The sequence below is a fragment of the Bemisia tabaci genome, chromosome 6 (genome assembly GCF_918797505.1).
Source record: "Bemisia tabaci chromosome 6, PGI_BMITA_v3".
In the NCBI taxonomy this organism is placed as follows: domain Eukaryota; kingdom Metazoa; phylum Arthropoda; class Insecta; order Hemiptera; family Aleyrodidae; genus Bemisia; species Bemisia tabaci.
This window is the reverse complement of record NC_092798.1, coordinates 4,696,468-4,715,129: the sequence shown is the minus strand read 5'-3', so window position 1 is coordinate 4,715,129 and position 18,662 is coordinate 4,696,468. Positions and strand designations below refer to the sequence as shown.

The 18,662-nt window shown below is 52.1% G+C and overlaps 1 protein-coding gene across 1 annotated transcript in view; it reads right to left on the bottom strand.

Moving 5' to 3' along the window:
* Positions 1-18,662, bottom strand: part of Klp3A (kinesin-like protein 3A) — a gene marked incomplete in the record, with an annotated part of 479,268 nt that overhangs the window by 63,046 nt on the left and 397,560 nt on the right.

Here is an 18,662-nt window from a genome sequence, read left to right as displayed (position 1 = left end):
CCAAGGCCGCACCAGGAAACCTTGGTGAAAGTCCGAATCCGAGGCAGGAACGCTCCACCAGCGATGCTTTTCCTTTAGAAAGTATCGTAGGTCGCTTATAGTTTGCCTTCATTGCCATAGGATAGGCAATCAACTTGGAGAAGAGGAGTCGGTCCAAAAAAAAAAAAAAAAAAAAAAAAAAAAAACAGCTGCTGCTGCCCATCTCGAAAAATCGGGTCTTTAATGTTTGGATGCGATTAAAATGGAGTCTGTCTCAGGAATGCTGGCGATGCTTTATTCCTTTTTCGTCAATATCGTTCACTCATAGTTAGCCTTCAATTTTGCCGGATAGGCAAAAACCCTGGTTAAAGGAGCCGGTTAACGAGTTTTACCCAGAGAAGGTGCTCATGCATGCTGCCAAATTGGGGGAATATCGCGCTTTATAGCACGAATATAGCACATAGTTAGTGGTTGAGTGAACATTATTAGTTTTTTTTCATGGTTTGATCAGAGGAGTAGATGAAATCAGTGTCGAGTTAACAGGTTAACGAGTCTGGCTCTGGAATGCTGGTAATGCTTTCCCTGTTCGTAATATCGCACATTTAAACTTCGCCTTCAACTTTATTGGATAGACAACAGACCTAGAATCGATGAGTCTAACACTCTGACAAAGAAAACTGCTGATGATTAGAGATGGAAAGTGGCATTTCATGAAATGTCAAAAGGCTGGAATAAATTTCACATAATTTTAAATGTATGTGTTTTTGGGAATTAATAATTAATCCTTTAGAAGTCCGGAAATCGTTTCAGCTGCGGTCTTCCTGTTGATCCGGCAGTATTATGCTGCCCTTATGAGGTGCTATAGGTAGCCCCAACCTAACCCCCCCCCTCCCACCCAACCAAACGAAAGAATTTGAATGCGTGAATGTTTTAAGCTTGGATTGAAATATTTTAAATTCGAGAATCACTGTTTCCTGGCCTCCTGAATGCATCCCTACAATTTTAAACAAATTTCATAAAATTTCGTGCGTAAAATTTCACGCGAATAAAGTTCATGGAATTTTGCAGATGATGCACCATTTGGAAGAACCGAGAACTTATAGTTGACGTTCATAATGAATAATAAATATTACAATAATACTCGGATAGTTTGCCTTCAATTTTATCGGACAGGCAAAAATGTGGAAAACAAGAGTTATGATGTCTCAGTCCTTACTTTGTAGTTTGCCGGTACCTAAGGAAAGCTTCAAAACAAATTAATTGAATAGGTAGAAAAAGAGAGGACCGTATGGGGGACTGTTGTCACAGGTTTAGCAATCCTGCGGACCCCAGCTGGTAGCCCCTGCCTCAAAGGGGGCAGTGGAGATGGTCACCGGCCTCTGGGCGTATGAACCACCTGCTAGAAGGGCAGACAGGGCTCTGAGCTGAAGTGAAAGCAACCTGTCTAGGAGAGGCAACTCCGAAATCAAACCCTGGTCCTCCAGGTTGGGGGTTGAGTCATCGGGCTAACTCCCCGGTACTTGTTAAAAGTTTTACTGTTAAACGACCTAACAATACATGCCTCGGTACCACTAGAACTAAACGGACACGTCGACAAAAATTGAGAAAACGGACAATGGTATTTGGGACGTGGAATGTCCAAGGCATTTCAAATAAGTTACCGGAAGTGATATCGGAGATTCAGAAACTTGGAGTGGATGTCGCTGTTCTCACTGAGACCAAGAAGAAAGGGCACGGGTCAGAGAATTACGGTGACTATGATCTATTCTACAGCGGCGTAGCCAAAGATCAGCGTGCTCAGCAAGGAGTAGCAATACTTTTGCGGAGAAGCCTACGTAAGTTCGTGGGCACTTGGGAGGCCGTCAACCAGCGCATTATCAAAATGAACCTTAACCTGTACGGACATAAGATCACGCTGCTCGGAGTATACGGTGTAAATGATGATGCCACTGTCGCATGTAAGGACCAATTCTTCGAAGATCTGAATGATGAAATACTGAACGTTGGTGCTGGCAGGGAAGCCATTCTTATGGGTGATTTGAACAGCAGAACGGGACGACGAGTAAACTGTAAAGTTGTTGGACCGTTTGGGGAGGATGCTGTTAATGATAACGGTGATCGGCTCATCTCAATTTGTTCTCAAACTGAGATGAAAATTTTGAATGGCTTTTTTCAACACAAAGACATCCATAAGTATACCTGGGTCCAGCCAACGCGAGGATTGAAATCCATCATCGATTATGTAATTGTAAAGCACACTACTAAGTTGAAATTGCAGCAAGTTAGAGTGTGCAGGGGACTCTCTTGCGGCAGTGATCATCATTTCCTCCGAGCAGATATAGCGTTTCCCGTTAAAGGGATTAAAGATAAAGAGCCAATGCCTGAGCAACAGCAGAGTCAGGGAACGCAAAATCATGAAGTATGGTATAACATCGAAAGTTTGGAGCACCCTAGTGTCAAGGCTCTGTATCGGAAACGCTTAGATGAGAAGCTGGGGGATGGACTCTCGGGTACCACGGAAGAGCAATATCAGTTCATCAAAGATTGTATCCACTCTGCAGCGAAAGAAGCCCTAGGTGTTCACAAAACCAGTAATAAATACCAGCATCCTTACTGGTGGGATGAAGAAATTGAAGACGAGATAAATCTTAAGAGGCAAAAACACCTTATATTTCTGTCGTCTAAAAAGACTGAAGATAAAGTTGCTTACAGGAAAGCTCAGTCTAAAGTTAGGAGCCTCATAACACGGAAGAAGAATGAAGCTTGGGAAAGCAACTGTTCTAGAATTAACACCTACCTAGGGGGGAGAAAAAGTGCTGAGAGCTGGAAGTTAATTAAAGGTTTACGTAGAGACATGAAGCGCGACATCGTTTCTCCGATATCACTTAAAAAACTGGAGGATCATTTTAAAGATCTTTTGACGGAAAGGCGCCCAGAGTTTCGAGACAACAGCACGGACAACGGAAGAATGAACAACTTGGAGATCCACACTTGTGACATAATTAAAGCGGTTAAAGAGCTAATTAATGACAAAGCACCGGGTCCTGGTGGGATTCCTGTCGAGTTGGTCAAGTACGGGACTGCCAAGCTCTTTGAGTGCCTCAGAAAACTGATGCAACAATGCATCAGGGGTGACGAGGTACCAAGGGAGTGGAAGGAGTCTTGGATCAAGGCCATCTACAAAAAGAAGGGAAGGAAGGACGACTGTAACAACTACCGGGGGCTCTCAGTGACCGGGACAATAAGCAAAGTGTACGGGAAGATACTGAAAGCGAAGATCGAGGACGAATGGCAGGATCACGAAGCAGAGGAGCAGGCTGGTTTTAGAGCTGGCAGGTCTACGATAGATCACCTCTTTGTTATTGTCCAGGTCATTGAGAAGAAAATGGCCGTAGCTCAGGAACTGCATTTAATTTTTGTGGATCTCCAGAAGGCGTATGACAGCGTGCCGTTGGTGAAACTTTGGGAGGCCTTGGAAAAATCGAATTTTAACGGGGGGTTGATTGACGCTGTTAAGCGATTTTATAAAGGGAGTTTTACCAAAGTTAAGTGCCATGGGGGGTTGTCAGCGGGATTTTATGTGACTAAGGGTTTAAAACAGGGATGTTGTTTGTCGCCAACATTATTTAAAATTTATCTCGAGTGCGTGCTAAAAGAATGGAAAAAGAAATGCTCCGGTATGGGTGTCCCCTTGGGTGATCTCGAAACTCTGTTTACTCTGTGCTTTGCTGATGACCAGGTGGTGGTTGCTCAAGATCAAGATGACGCGGAATACATGATGCGCAAGCTAGTAGAAGAGTATCGGAAGTGGGGTCTGGAAGTCAGCATATCCAAATCTGAGAAGATGACTTTTGGCGGTGATCAGCAAAGCATTGAGTTGGAGGATGGGCAGCAGATCAAAGGCTGCGAGCACTTTAAGTACTTGGGAGTGCGGTTGACCCAGGATGGAAGGACGGATCAAGCTATCAGGGAAAGGAACACCTTAGCAAGGAAGGCTATAGCGATGTTAAATGGAATCCTCTGGGATCAGCGGATTTCCAAAGATAACAAGAGGAGGATATACAACGCTGTAGTCAAAAGTATATTAACATACGGATGTGAAGTTTGGCAGCTGAAGAAACGGACACAGGATATGCTAAGAGCAACGGAGATGGATTTCTGGAGAAGGTCAGCAGGAATTTCTAGGAGAGATCGGGTCCGTAATGATAGAGTGCGTCAGATAATGGAAGTCGAAAATGACATCGTGTTCGACGTCATGACCAAACAACTTGTTTGGTATGGTCATGTCAATAGGATGACGGAAGAGAGGCTGCCAAAAAAGATGCTTGATTGGGTTCCTCCTGGGAGGAGACGTAGGGGACGCCCAGTGAGAGGTTGGCGACAGGGGGTGTTAAATGAGATAAGAGATTGTCAACTCCCTGATGACCTGTGGGAAGACCGAGCTTTGTGGCGATTAGGCGTCGCACAGCGCCAAAGAGCGCTATAAAAGCGACTCATATATATATATAGAAAAAGAGAGAAGGAAAAATAAATAAATGACATTAAAATAATCAGTTTCCATGTCGAGCGAGCACAGGAAACTAAATAAACAGTCAGAAAATTATTGGGGAAGCACCACGTAATAAATTCAAACGCCGCGCCAAGGCTAGAGGATTCTCTTACGTCATCCAGATGACCGGCAACGAAAACGGCTGCCTGGGTTTTTTCTCCGCCGATTAGATTTATACGTTAGACCCAAACTAATTAGACCTGAACAATTAATTAGACGTAAACTAATTAGACGTAAGATTTAATGCGACATTCCCAACAATTATTAGATGTTAAATAATTAGACGACCCTTTTTTAGACGCAAAACAATTAGACCTAGTGGTCGTTAGACGTCTAACAATTAGACGCTAACACTTTAGACGTAAACCTTTTAGACTTGAAAAGGTTAGACTGTAAATTTTTAGACGTTAACTATTTAGACCCAAACGGTACCCCCCTTGTGATCATAACGGAGCACCCGAGGGTGCAACCACTCTCGGAGGGTCGCGGGGGAACGTGATGCTGCTTTGACGGAATTACCACCCAAGTCTCGCCGGGCTTTTTGCTGTCTCTGTCGCACTTATAGGCTTCCTACCTGGGCGATTTTCTGTCTCTCTCGCACACAATCGCGACGTGGAAAGCGATTTTCTATCTCTCTCGCACTTATACGCTTGCTACCTTGGCGATTTGCTGTCTCTCTCGCACTTGGTGCCCTTCAACGGGGCAACCGAGGGTGCAACCACTCTCGGAGGGTCGCGGGGGAACGCGTTGCTGCTTTGACGGAAAAACCACCCAAGTCCCGGCTGGCTATTTGCTGTCTCTCTCGCACTTATACGCTTCCTACCTGGGCGATTTTCTGTCTCTCTGGCACACTTTAGCGAGCCGCCTTGCTATTTTCTGTCTCTCTCGCACACAATCGCGTCGTGCAAGGCTATTTTCTATCTCTCTTGCACTTATACGCTTGCTACCTGGGCGATTTTCTGCGTCTCTCTCGCACTTGGTGCCTTGAATGTGGCAACCGAGGGTGCAACCACTCTTGGAGGGTCGCAGGGGAACGCGATGCTGCTTTGACGGAAAAACCACCCAAGTCCCGCCTGGCTATCTGCTGTCTCTGTTGCACTCATAGGCTTACTACCTGCGCGATTTTCTGTCTCTCGCGCACACTTTACCGAGCCGCCTGGCTATTTTCTGTCTCTCTCGCACACAATCGCGTCGTGCAAGGCGATTTTCTATCTCTCTCGCACTTATACGCTTGCAACCTGGGCGATTTTCTGTCTCTCTCGCACTTGGTGCCCTTGAACGGGGCAACCGAGGGTGCAACCACTCTCGGAGGGTCGCGGGGGAACGCGATGCTGTTTGGACGGAAAAAACACCCAAGTCCCGCCTGGCTATCTGCTGTCTCTCTCGCACTTATACGCTTCCTACCTGTGCGATTTTCTGTCTCTCTCGCATACTTTAGCGAGCCGCCTGGCGATTTTCTGTCTCTCTCGCACTTGGTGCCTTGAATGTGGCAACCGATGGTGCAACCACTCTCGGAGGGTCGCGGGAGAACGCGATGCTGTTTGGACGGAAAAAACACCCAAGTCCCGCCTGGCTATCTGCTGTCTCTGTCGCACTCATAGAGTTACTACCTGCGCGATTTTCTGTCTCTCTCGCACACTTTACCGATCCGCCTGGCTATTTTCTGTCTCTCTCGCACACAATCGCGTCGTGCAAGGCGATTTTCTATCTCTCTTGCACTTAAACGCTTGCTACCTGGGCGATTTTCTGTCTCTCTCGCACTTGGTGCCCTTGAACGGGGCAACCGAGGGTGCAACCACACTCGGAGGGTCGCGGGGGAACGCGATGCTGCTGTGACGGAAAAATTACCCAAGTCTCGCCTGGCTATTTGCTGTCTCTGTCGCACTTATAGGCTTCCTACCTGGGCGATTTTCTGTCTCTCTCGCACACAATCGCGACGTGCAAAGCGATTTTCTATCTCTCTCGCACTTATACGCTTGCTACCTTGGCGATTAGCTGTCTGTCTCGCACTTGGTGCTCTTCAACGGGGCAACCGAGGGTGCAACCACTCTCGGAGGGTCGCGGGGGAACGCGATGCTGCTTCGAGGGAAAAACCACTTAAGTCCCGCCTGGCTATTTGCTGTCTCTCTCGCACTTATACGCTTCCTACCCGGGCGATTTTCTGTCGCTCTCGCACACTCTGGCGAGCCGCCTGCCAATTTTCTGTCTCTCTCGAACACAATCGCGTCTTGCAAGGCGATTTTCTGTCTCTCTCGCACTTGTTCGTTTGATACCTGGGCGATTTTCTGTCTCTCTCGCACTTGGTGCCCTTGAACGGGGCAACCGAGGGTGCAACCACTCTCGGAGGGTCGCGGGGGAACGCGATGCTGCTTTGACGGAAAAACCACCCAAGTTCCGCTTGGCTATTTGCTGTCTCTCTCGCACTTATACGCTTCCTACCTGGGCGATTTTCTGTCTCTCTCGCACACTTTACCGAGCCGCCTGGCTATTTTCTGTCTCTCTCGCACACAATCGCGTCGTGCAAGGCGATTTTCTATCTCTCTCGCACTTATACGCTTGCAACCTGGGCGATTTTCTGTCTCTCTCGCACTTGGTGCCCTTGAACGGGGCAACCGAGGGTGCAACCACTCTCGGAGGGTCGCGGGGGAACGCGATGCTGTTTGGACGGAAAAAACACCCAAGTCCCGCCTGGCTATCTGCTGTCTCTCTCGCACTTATACGCTTCCTACCTGTGCGATTTTCTGTCTCTCTCGCATACTTTAGCGAGCCGCCTGGCGATTTTCTGTCTCTCTCGCACTTGGTGCCTTGAATGTGGCAACCGATGGTGCAACCACTCTCGGAGGGTCGCGGGAGAACGCGATGCTGTTTGGACGGAAAAAACACCCAAGTCCCGCCTGGCTATCTGCTGTCTCTGTCGCACTCATAGAGTTACTACCTGCGCGATTTTCTGTCTCTCTCGCACACTTTACCGATCCGCCTGGCTATTTTCTGTCTCTCTCGCACACAATCGCGTCGTGCAAGGCGATTTTCTATCTCTCTTGCACTTAAACGCTTGCTACGTGGGCGATTTTCTGTCTCTCTCGCACTTGGTGCCCTTGAACGGGGCAACCGAGGGTGCAACCACACTCGGAGGGTCGCGGGGGAACGCGATGCTGCTGTGACGGAAAAATTACCCAAGTCTCGCCTGGCTATTTGCTGTCTCTGTCGCACTTATAGGCTTCCTACCTGGGCGATTTTCTGTCTCTCTCGCACACAATTGCGACGTGCAAAGCGATTTTCTATCTCTATCGCACTTATACGCTTGCTACCTTGGCGATTAGCTGTCTGTCTCGCACTTGGTGCTCTTCAACGGGGCAACCGAGGGTGCAACCACTCTCGGAGGGTCGCGGGGGAACGCGATGCTGGTTTGACGGAAAAACCACCCAAGTCCCGCCTGGCGATGTGCTGTCCCTCTCGCACTTGTACGCTTGCTACCTGGGCGATTTTCTGTCTCTCTCGCACTTGGTGCCCTTGAACGGGGCAACCGAGGGTGCAACCACTCTCGGAGGGTCGCGGGGGATCGCGAGGCTGCTTTGACGGAAAAACCACCCAAGTTCCGCTTGGCTATTTGCTGTCTCTCTCGCACTTATACGCTTCCTACCTGGGCGATTTTCTGTCTCTCTCGCACAATTTAGCGAGCCGCCTGGCTATTTTCTGTCTCTCTCGCACACAATCGCGTCGTGCAAGGCGATTTTCTATCTCTCTTGCACTTTTACGCTTGCTACCTGGGCGATTTTCTGTCTCTCTCGCACTTATAGGCTTCCTACCTGGGCGATTTTCTCTCTCTCGCACACAATCGCGACGTGCAAACCGATATTCTATCTCTCTCGCACTTATAAGCTTGCTACCTGGGCGATTTTCTGTCTCTTTCGCACTTGGTGCTCTTCAACGGGGCAACCGAGGGTGCAACCACTCTCGGAGGGTCGCGGGAGAACGCGATGCTGTTTGGACGGAAAAAACACCCAAGTCCCGCCTGGCTATCTGCTGTCTCTGTCGCACTCATAGAGTTACTACCTGCGCGATTTTCTGTCTCTCTCGCACACTTTACCGATCCGCCTGGCAATTTTCTGTCTCTCTCGAACACAATCGCGTCTTGCAAGGCGATTTTCTATCTCTCTCGCACTTAAACGCTTGCTACCTGGGCGATTTTCTGTCTCTCTCGCACTTGGTGCCTTGAACGGGGCAACCGAGGGTGCAACCACTCTCGGAGGGTCGCGGGGGAACGCGATGCTGCTTCGAGGGAAAAACCACTTAAGTCCCGCCTGGCTATTTTCTGTCTCTCTCGCACTTATACGCTTCCTACCCGGGCGATTTTCTGTCGCTCTCGCACACTCTGGCGAGCCGCCTGCCAATTTTCTGTCTCTCTCGAACACAATCGCGTCTTGCAAGGCGATTTTCTGTCTCTCTCGCACTTGTACGCGTGCTACCTGGGCGATTTTCTGTCTCTCTCGCACTTGGTGCCCTTGAACGGGGCAACCGAGGGTGCAACCACTCTCGGAGGGTCGCGGGGGAACGCGATGCTGCATTGACGGAAAAACCACCCAAGTTCCGCTTGGCTATTTGCTGTCTCTCTCGCACTTATACGCTTCCTACCTGGGCGATTTTCTGTCTCTCTCGCACACTTTAGCGAGCCGCCTGGCTATTTTCTGTCTCTCTCGCACACAATCGCGTCGTGCAAGGCGATTTTCTATCTCTCTTGCGCTTATACGCTTGCTACCTGGGCGATTTTCTGTCTCTCTCGCACTTGGTGCTCTTCAACGGGGCAACCGAGGGTGCAACCACTCTCGGAGGTTCGCGGGGGAACGCGATGCTGCTTCGAGGGAAAAACCACCCAAGTCCCGCCTGGCTATTTGCTGTCTCTCTCGCACTTATACGCTTCCTACCCGGGCGATTTTCTGTTGCTCTCGCACACTCTGGCGAGCCGCCTGCCAATTTTCTGTCTCTCTCGAACACAATCGCGTCTTGCAAGGCGATTTTCTGTCTCTCTCGCACTTGTACGCTTGCTACCTGGGCGATTTTCTGTCTCTCTCGCACTTGGTGCCCTTGAACGGGGCAACCGAGGGTGCAACCACTCTCGGAGGGTCGCGGGGGAACGCGATGCTGCTGTGACGGAAAAATTACCCAAGTCCCGCCTGGCGATTTGCTGTCACTCTCGCACTTATACGCTTGCTATCTGGGCGAATTTCTGTCTCTCTCGCACACAATCGCGCCGTGCAAAGCGATTTTCTATCCCTCTCGCACTTATACGCTTGCTACCTGGGCGATTTTCTGTCTCTCTCGCACTTGGTGCCCTTGATCGGGGCAACCGAGGTTGCAACCACTCTCGGAGGGTCGCGGGGGAACGCGATGCTGGTTTGACGGAAAAACCACCCAAGTCCCGCCTGGCGATTTGCTGTCTCTCTCGCACTTATACGCTTGCTACCTTGGCGATTTGCTGTCCGTCTCGCACTTGGTGCCCTTTAACGGGGCAACCGAGGGTGCAACCACTCTCGGAGGGTCGCGGGGGAACGCGATGCCGGTTTGACGGAAAAACCACCCAAGTCCCGCCTGGCGATTTGCTGTCTCTCTCGCACTAATACGCTTGCTACCTGGGCGATTTTCTGTCTCTCTCGCACACAAACGCGCCGTGCAAAGCGATTTTTTATCCCTCTCGCACTTATACGCTTGCTACCTGGGCGATTTTCTGTCTCTCTCGCACTTGGTGCTCTTCAACGGGGCAACCGAGGGTGCAACCACTCTCGGAGGGTCGCGGGGGAACGCGATGCTGCTTCGAGGGAAAAACCACCCAAGTCCCGCCTGGCTATTTGCTGTCTCTCTCGCACTTATACGCTTCCTACCCGGGCGATTTTCTGTCGCTCTCGCACACCCTTGCGAGCCGCCTGCCAATTTTCTGTCTCTCTCGAACACAATCGCGTCTTGCAAGGCGATTTTCTGTCTCTCTCGCACTTGTACGCTTGCTACCTGGGCGATTTTCTGTCTCTCTCGCACTTGGTGCCCTTGAACGGGGCAACCGAGGGTGCAACCACTCTTGGAGGGTCGCGGGGGAACGCGATGCTGCTTTGACGGAAAAACCACCCAAGTTCCGCTTGGCTATTTGCTGTCTCTCTCGCACTTATACGCTTCCTACCTGGGCGATTTTCTGTCTCTTTCGCACACTTTAGCGAGCCGCCTGGCTATTCCCGTCTCTCTCGCACACAATCGCGTCGTGCAAGGCGATTTTCTATCTCTCTCGCACTTGTACGCTTGCTACCTGGGCGATTTTCTGTCTCTCTCGCACTTGGTGCCCTTGAACGGGGCAACCGAGGGTGCAACCACTCTCGGAGGGTCGCGGGGGAACGCGAGGCTGCTTTGACGGAAAAACCACCCAAGTTCCGCTTGGCTATTTGCTGTCTCTCTCGCACTTATATGCTTCCTACCTGGGCGACTTTCTGTCTCTCTCGCACACTTTAGCGAGCCGCCTGGCTATTTTCTGTCTCTCTCGCACACAATCGCGTCGTGCAAGGCGATTTTCTATCTCTCTTGCACTTATACGCTTGCTACCTTGGCGATTTGCTGTCCGTCTCGCACTTGGTGCCCTTCAACGGGGCAACCGAGGGTGCAACCACTCTCGGAGGGTCGCGGGGGAACGCGATGCCGGTTTGACGGAAAAACCACCCAAGTCCCGCCTGGCGATTTGCTGTCTCTCTCGCACTAATACGCTTCCTACCTGGGCGATTTTCTGTCTCTCTCGCACACAAACGCGCCGTGCAAAGCGATTTTTTATCCCTCTTGCACTTATACGCTTGCTACCTGGGCGATTTTCTGTCTCTCTCGCACTTATACGCTTCCTACCTGGGCGATTTTCTGTCTCTCTCGCACACTTTAGCGAGCCGCCTGGCTATTTTCTGTCTCTCTCGCACACAATCGCGTCGTGCAAGGCGATTTTCTATCTCTCTTGCGCTTATACGCTTGCTACCTGGGCGATTTTCTGTCTCTCTCGCACTTGGTGCTCTTCAACGGGGCAACCGAGGGTGCAACCACTCTCGGAGGGTCGCGGGGGAACGCGATGCTGCTTCGAGGGAAAAACCACCCAAGTCCCGCCTGGCTATTTGCTGTCTCTCTCGCACTTATACGCTTCCTACCCGGGCGATTTTCTGTCGCTCTCGCACACTCTGGCGAGCCGCCTACCAATTTTCTGTCTCTCTCGAACACAATCGCGTCTTGCAAGGCGATTTTCTGTCTCTCTCGCACTTGTACGCTTGCTACCTGGGCGATTTTCTGTCTCTCGCACTTGGTGCCCTTGAACGGGGCAACCGAGGGTGCAACCACTCTCGGAGGGTCGCGGGGGAACGCGATGCTGCTGTGACGGAAAAACCACCCAAGTCGCGCCTGGCTATTTGCTGTCTCTGTCGCACTTATAGGCTTCCTACCTGGGCGATTTTCTGTCTCTCTCGCACACAATCGCGGCGTGCAAAGCGATTTTCTATCTCTCTCGCACTTATACGCTTGCTACCTTGGCGATTTGCTGTCTGTCTCGCACTTGGTGCCCTTCAACGGGGCAACCGACGGTGCAACCACTCTATGAGGGTCGCGGGGGAACGCGATGCTGGTTTGACGGAAAAACCACCCAAGTTCCGCCTGGCGATTTGCTGTCTCTCTCGCACTTATACGCTTGCTACCTTGGCGATTTGCTGTCCGTCTCGCACTTGGTGCCCTTTAACGGGGCAACCGAGGGTGCAACCACTCTCGGAGGGTCGCGGGGGAACGCGATGCCGGTTTGACGGAAAAACCACCCAAGTCCCGCCTGGCGATTTGCTGTCTCTCTCGCACTAATACGCTTGCTACCTGGGCGATTTTCTGTCTCTCTCGCACACAAACGCGCCGTGCAAAGCGATTTTTTATCCCTCTCGCACTTATACGCTTGCTACCTGGGCGATTTTCTGTCTCTCTCGCACTTGGTGCTCTTCAACGGGGCAACCGAGGGTGCAACCACTCTCGGAGGGTCGCGGGGGAACGCGATGCTGCTTCGAGGGAAAAACCACCCAAGTCCCGCCTGGCTATTTGCTGTCTCTCTCGCACTTATACGCTTCCTACCCGGGCGATTTTCTGTCGCTCTCGCACACTCTGGCGAGCCGCCTGCCAATTTTCTGTCTCTCTCGAACACAATCGCGTCTTGCAAGGCGATTTTCTGTCTCTCTCGCACTTGTACGCTTGCTACCTGGGCGATTTTCTGTCTCTCTCGCACTTGGTGCCCTTGAACGGGGCAACCGAGGGTGCAAGCACTCTTGGAGGGTCGCGGGGGAACGCGATGCTGCTTTGACGGAAAAACCACCCAAGTTCCGCTTGGCTATTTGCTGTCTCTCTCGCACTTATACGCTTCCTACCTGGGCGATTTTCTGTCTCTTTCGCACACTTTAGCGAGCCGCCTGGCTATTCCCGTCTCTCTCGCACACAATCGCGTCGTGCAAGGCGATTTTCTATCTCTCTCGCACTTGTACGCTTGCTACCTGGGCGATTTTCTGTCTCTCTCGCACTTGGTGCCCTTGAACGGGGCAACCGAGGGTGCAACCACTCTCGGAGGGTCGCGGGGGAACGCGAGGCTGCTTTGACGGAAAAACCACCCAAGTTCCGCTTGGCTATTTGCTGTCTCTCTCGCACTTATACCCTTCCTACCTGGGCGATTTTCTGTCTCTCTCGCACACTTTAGCGAGCCGCCTGGCTATTTTCTGTCTCTCTCGCACACAATCGCGTCGTGCAAGGCGATTTTCTATCTCTCTTGCACTTATACGCTTGCTACCTGGGCGATTTTCTGTCTCTCTCGCACTTGGTGCCTTGAATGTGGCAACCGAGGGTGCAACCACTCTTGTAGGGTCGCGGGGGAACGCGATGCTGCTTTGACGGAAAAACCACCCAAGTCCCGCCTGGCTATCTGCTGTCTCTGTTGCACTCATAGGCTTACTACCTGCGCGATTTTCTGTCTCTCGCGCACACTTTACCGAGCCGCCTGGCTATTTTCTGTCTCTCTCGCACACAATCGCGTCGTGCAAGGCGATTTTCTATCTCTCTCGCACTTATACGCTTGCAACCTGGGCTATTTTCTGTCTCTCTCGCACTTAGTGCCCTTGAACGGGGCAACCGAGGGTGCAACCACTCTCGGAGGGTCGCGGGGGAACGCGGTGCTGTTTGGACGGAAAAATTACCCAAGTCTCGCCTGGCTATTTGCTGTCTCTCTCGCACTTATACGCTTCCTACCTGTGCGATTTTCTGTCTCTCTCGCACACTTTAGCGAGCCGCCTGGCGATATTCTGTCTCTCTCGCACTTGGTGCCTTGAATGTGGCAACCGATGGTGCAACCACTCTCGGAGGGTCGCGGGAGAACGCGATGCTGTTTGGACGGAAAAAACACCCAAGTCCCGCCTGGCTATCTGCTGTCTCTGTCGCACTCATAGGCTTACTACCTGCGCGATTTTCTGTCTCTCTCGCACACTTTACCGAGCCGCCTGGCTATTTTCTTTCTCTCTCGCACACAATCGCGTCGTGCAAGGCGATTTTCTATCTCTCTTGCACTTAAACGCTTGCTACCTGGGCGATTTTCTGTCTCTCTCGCACTTGGTGCCCTTGAACGGGGCAACCGAGGGTGCAACCACTCTCGGAGGGTCGCGGGGGAACGCGATGCTGCTGTGACGGAAAAATTACCAAAGTCTCGCCTGGCTATTTGCTGTCTCTGTCGCACTAATAGGCTTCCTACCTGGGCGATTTTCTGTCTCTCTCGCACACAATTGCGACGTGCAAAGCGATTTTCTATCTCTCTCGCACTTATAGGCTTGCTACCTTGGCGATTTGCTGTCTGTCTCGCACTTGGTGCTCTTCAACGGGGCAACCGAGGGTGCAACCACTCTCGGAGGGTCGCGGGGAACGCGATGCTGGTTTGACGGAAAAACCACCCAAGTCCCGCCTGGCGATTTGCTGTCTCTCTCGCACTTGTACGCTTGCTACCTGGGCGATTTTTTGTCTCTCTCGCACTTGGTGCCCTTGAACGGGGCAACCGAGGGTGCAACCACTCTCGGAGGGTCGCGGGGGAACGCGAGGCTGCTTTGACGGAAAAACCACCCAAGTTCCGCTTGGCTATTTGCTGTCTCTCTCGCACTTATACCCTTCCTACCTGGGCGATTTTCTGTCTCTCTCGCACACAATCGCGACGTGCAAAGCGATTTGCTATCCTTCTCGCACTTATACGCTTGCTACCTTGCCGATTTGCTGTCAGTCTCGCGGGGGAACGCGATGCTGCTGTGACGGAAAAATTACCCAAGTCTCGCCTGGCTATTTGCTGTCTCTGTCGCACTTATAGGCTTCCTACCTGGGCGATTTTCTGTCTCTCTCGCACACAATCGCGACGTGCAAAGCGATTTTCTATCTCTCTCGCACTTATACGCTTGCTACCTTGGCGATTTGCTGTCTGTCTCGCACTTGGTGCCCTTGAACGGGGCAACCGAGGGTGCAACCACTCTCGGAGGGTCGCGGGGGATCGCGAGGCTGCTTTGACGGAAAAACCACCTAAGTTCCGCTTGACTATTTGCTGTCTCTCTCGCACTTATACGCTTCCTACCTGGGCGATTTTCTGTCTCTCTCGCACACTTTAGCGAGCCGCCTGGCTATTTTCTGTCTCTCTCGCACACAATCGCGTCGTGCAAGGCGATTTTCTATCTCTCTTGCACTTTTACGCTTGCTACCTGGGCGATTTTCTGTCTCTCTCGCACTTGGTGCCCTTGAACGGAGCAACCGAGGGTGTAACCACTCTCGGAGGGTCGCGGAGGAACGCGATGCTGCTTTGACGGAAAGACCACCCAAGTCCCGCCTGGCTATTCGCTGTCTCTCTCGCACTTTGACGCTTGCTACCTGGGCGATTTTCTGTCTCTCTCGCACTTTTAGGCTTCCTACCTGGGCGATTTTCTGTCTCTCTCGCACATAATCGCGACGTGCAAAGCGATATTCTATCTCTCTCGCACTTATAAGCTTGCTACCTAGGCGATTTTCTGTCTCTTTCGCACTTGGTGCTCTTCAACGGGGCAACCGAGGGTGCAACCACTCTCGGAGGGTCGCGGGGGAACGCGATGCCGGTTTGACGGAAAAACCACCCAAGTCCCGCCTGGCGATTTGCTGTCTCTCTCGCACTAATACGCTTGCTACCTGGGCGATTTTCTGTCTCTCTCGCACACAATCGCGCCGTGCAAAGCGATTTTTTATCCCTCTCGCACTTATACGCTTGCTACCTGGGCGATTTTCTGTCTCTCTCGCACTTGGTGCCCTTGAACGGGGCAACCGAGGGTGCAACCACTCTCGGAGGGTCGCGGGGGAACGCGATGCTGCTGTGACGGAAAAACCACCCAAGTCGCGCCTGGCTATTTGCTGTCTCTGTCGCACTTATAGGCTTCCTACCTGGGCGATTTTCTGTCTCTCTCGCACACAATCGCGGCGTGCAAAGCGATTTTCTATCTCTCTCGCACTTATACGCTTGCTACCTTGGCGATTTGCTGTCTGTCTCGCACTTGGTGCCCTTCAACGGGGCAACCGACGGTGCAACCACTCTCGGAGGGTCGCGGGGGAACGCGAGGCTGCTTTGACGGAAAAACCACCCAATACCGCTTGGCTATTTGCTGTCTCTCTCGCACTTATACCCTTCCTACCTGGGCGATTTTCTGTCTCTCTCGCACACAATCGCGACGTGCAAAGCGATTTGCTATCCTTCTCGCACTTATACGCTTGCTACCTTGCCGATTTGCTGTCAGTCTCGCACTTGGTGCCCTTCAACGGGGCAACCGATGGTGCAACCACTCTCGGAGGGTTGCGGGGGAACGCGATGCCGGTTTGGCGGAAAAACCACCCAAGTCCCGCCTGGCGATTTGCTGTCTCTCTCGCACTTAAACGCTTGCTACCTGGGCGATTTTCTGTCTCTCTCGCACACAATCGCGTCGTGCAAGGCGATTTTCTATCTCTCTCGCACTTGTACGCTTGCTACCTGGGCGATTTTCTGTCTCTCTCGCACTTGGTGCCCTTGAACGGGGCAACCGAGGGTGCAACCACTCTCGGAGGGTCGCGGGGGAACGCGAGGCTGCTTTGACGGAAAAACCACCCAAGTTCCGCTTGGCTATTTGCTGTCTCTCTCGCACTTATACCCTTCCTACCTGGGCGATTTCCTGTCTCTCTCGCACACTTTAGCGAGCCGCCTGGCTATTTTCTGTCTCTCTCGCACACAATCGCGTCGTGCAAGGCGATTTTCTATCTCTCTTGCACTTATACGCTTGCTACCTGGGCGATTTTCTGTCTCTCTCGCACTTGGTGCCTTGAATGTGGCAACCGAGGGTGCAACCACTCTTGTAGGGTCGCGGGGGAACGCGATGCTGCTTTGACGGAAAAACCACCCAAGTCCCGCCTGGCTATCTGCTGTCTCTGTTGCACTCATAGGCTTACTACCTGCGCGATTTTCTGTCTCTCGCGCACACTTTACCGAGCCGCCTGGCTATTTTCTGTCTCTCTCGCACACAATCGCGTCGTGCAAGGCGATTTTCTATCTCTCTCGCACTTATACGCTTGCAACCTGGGCTATTTTCTGTCTCTCTCGCACTTAGTGCCCTTGAACGGGGCAACCGAGGGTGCAACCACTCTCGGAGGGTCGCGGGGGAACGCGGTGCTGTTTGGACGGAAAAATTACCCAAGTCTCGCCTGGCTATTTGCTGTCTCTCTCGCACTTATACGCTTCCTACCTGTGCGATTTTCTGTCTCTCTCGCACACTTTAGCGAGCCGCCTGGCGATATTCTGTCTCTCTCGCACTTGGTGCCTTGAATGTGGCAACCGATGGTGCAACCACTCTCGGAGGGTCGCGGGAGAACGCGATGCTGTTTGGACGGAAAAAACACCCAAGTCCCGCCTGGCTATCTGCTGTCTCTGTCGCACTCATAGGCTTACTACCTGCGCGATTTTCTGTCTCTCTCGCACACTTTACCGAGCCGCCTGGCTATTTTCTTTCTCTCTCGCACACAATCGCGTCGTGCAAGGCGATTTTCTATCTCTCTTGCACTTAAACGCTTGCTACCTGGGCGATTTTCTGTCTCTCTCGCACTTGGTGCCCTTGAACGGGGCAACCGAGGGTGCAACCACTCTCGGAGGGTCGCGGGGGAACGCGATGCTGCTGTGACGGAAAAATTACCAAAGTCTCGCCTGGCTATTTGCTGTCTCTGTCGCACTAATAGGCTTCCTACCTGGGCGATTTTCTGTCTCTCTCGCACACAATTGCGACGTGCAAAGCGATTTTCTATCTCTCTCGCACTTATAGGCTTGCTACCTTGCCGATTTGCTGTCAGTCTCGCACTTGGTGCCCTTCAACGGGGCAACCGATGGTGCAACCACTCTCGGAGGGTTGCGGGGGAACGCGATGCCGGTTTGGCGGAAAAACCACCCAAGTCCCGCCTGGCGATTTGCTGTCTCTCTCGCACTTAAACGCTTGCTACCTGGGCGATTTTCTGTCTCTCTCGCACACAATCGCGTCGTGCAAGGCGATTTTCTATCTCTCTCGCACTTGTACGCTTGCTACCTGGGCGATTTTCTGTCTCTCTCGCACTTGGTGCCCTTGAACGGGGCAACCGAGGGTGCAACCACTCTCGGAGGGTCGCGGGGGAACGCGAGGCTGCTTTGACGGAAAAACCACCCAAGTTCCGCTTGGCTATTTGCTGTCTCTCTCGCACTTATACCCTTCCTACCTGGGCGATTTTCTGTCTCTCTCGCACACTTTAGCGAGCCGCCTGGCTATTTTCTGTCTCTCTCGCACACAATCGCGTCGTGCAAGGCGATTTTCTATCTCTCTTGCACTTATACGCTTGCTACCTGGGCGATTTTCTGTCTCTCTCGCACTTGGTGCCTTGAATGTGGCAACCGAGGGTGCAACCACTCTTGTAGGGTCGCGGGGGAACGCGATGCTGCTTTGACGGAAAAACCACCCAAGTCCCGCCTGGCTATCTGCTGTCTCTGTTGCACTCATAGGCTTACTACCTGCGCGATTTTCTGTCTCTCGCGCACACTTTACCGAGCCGCCTGGCTATTTTCTGTCTCTCTCGCACACAA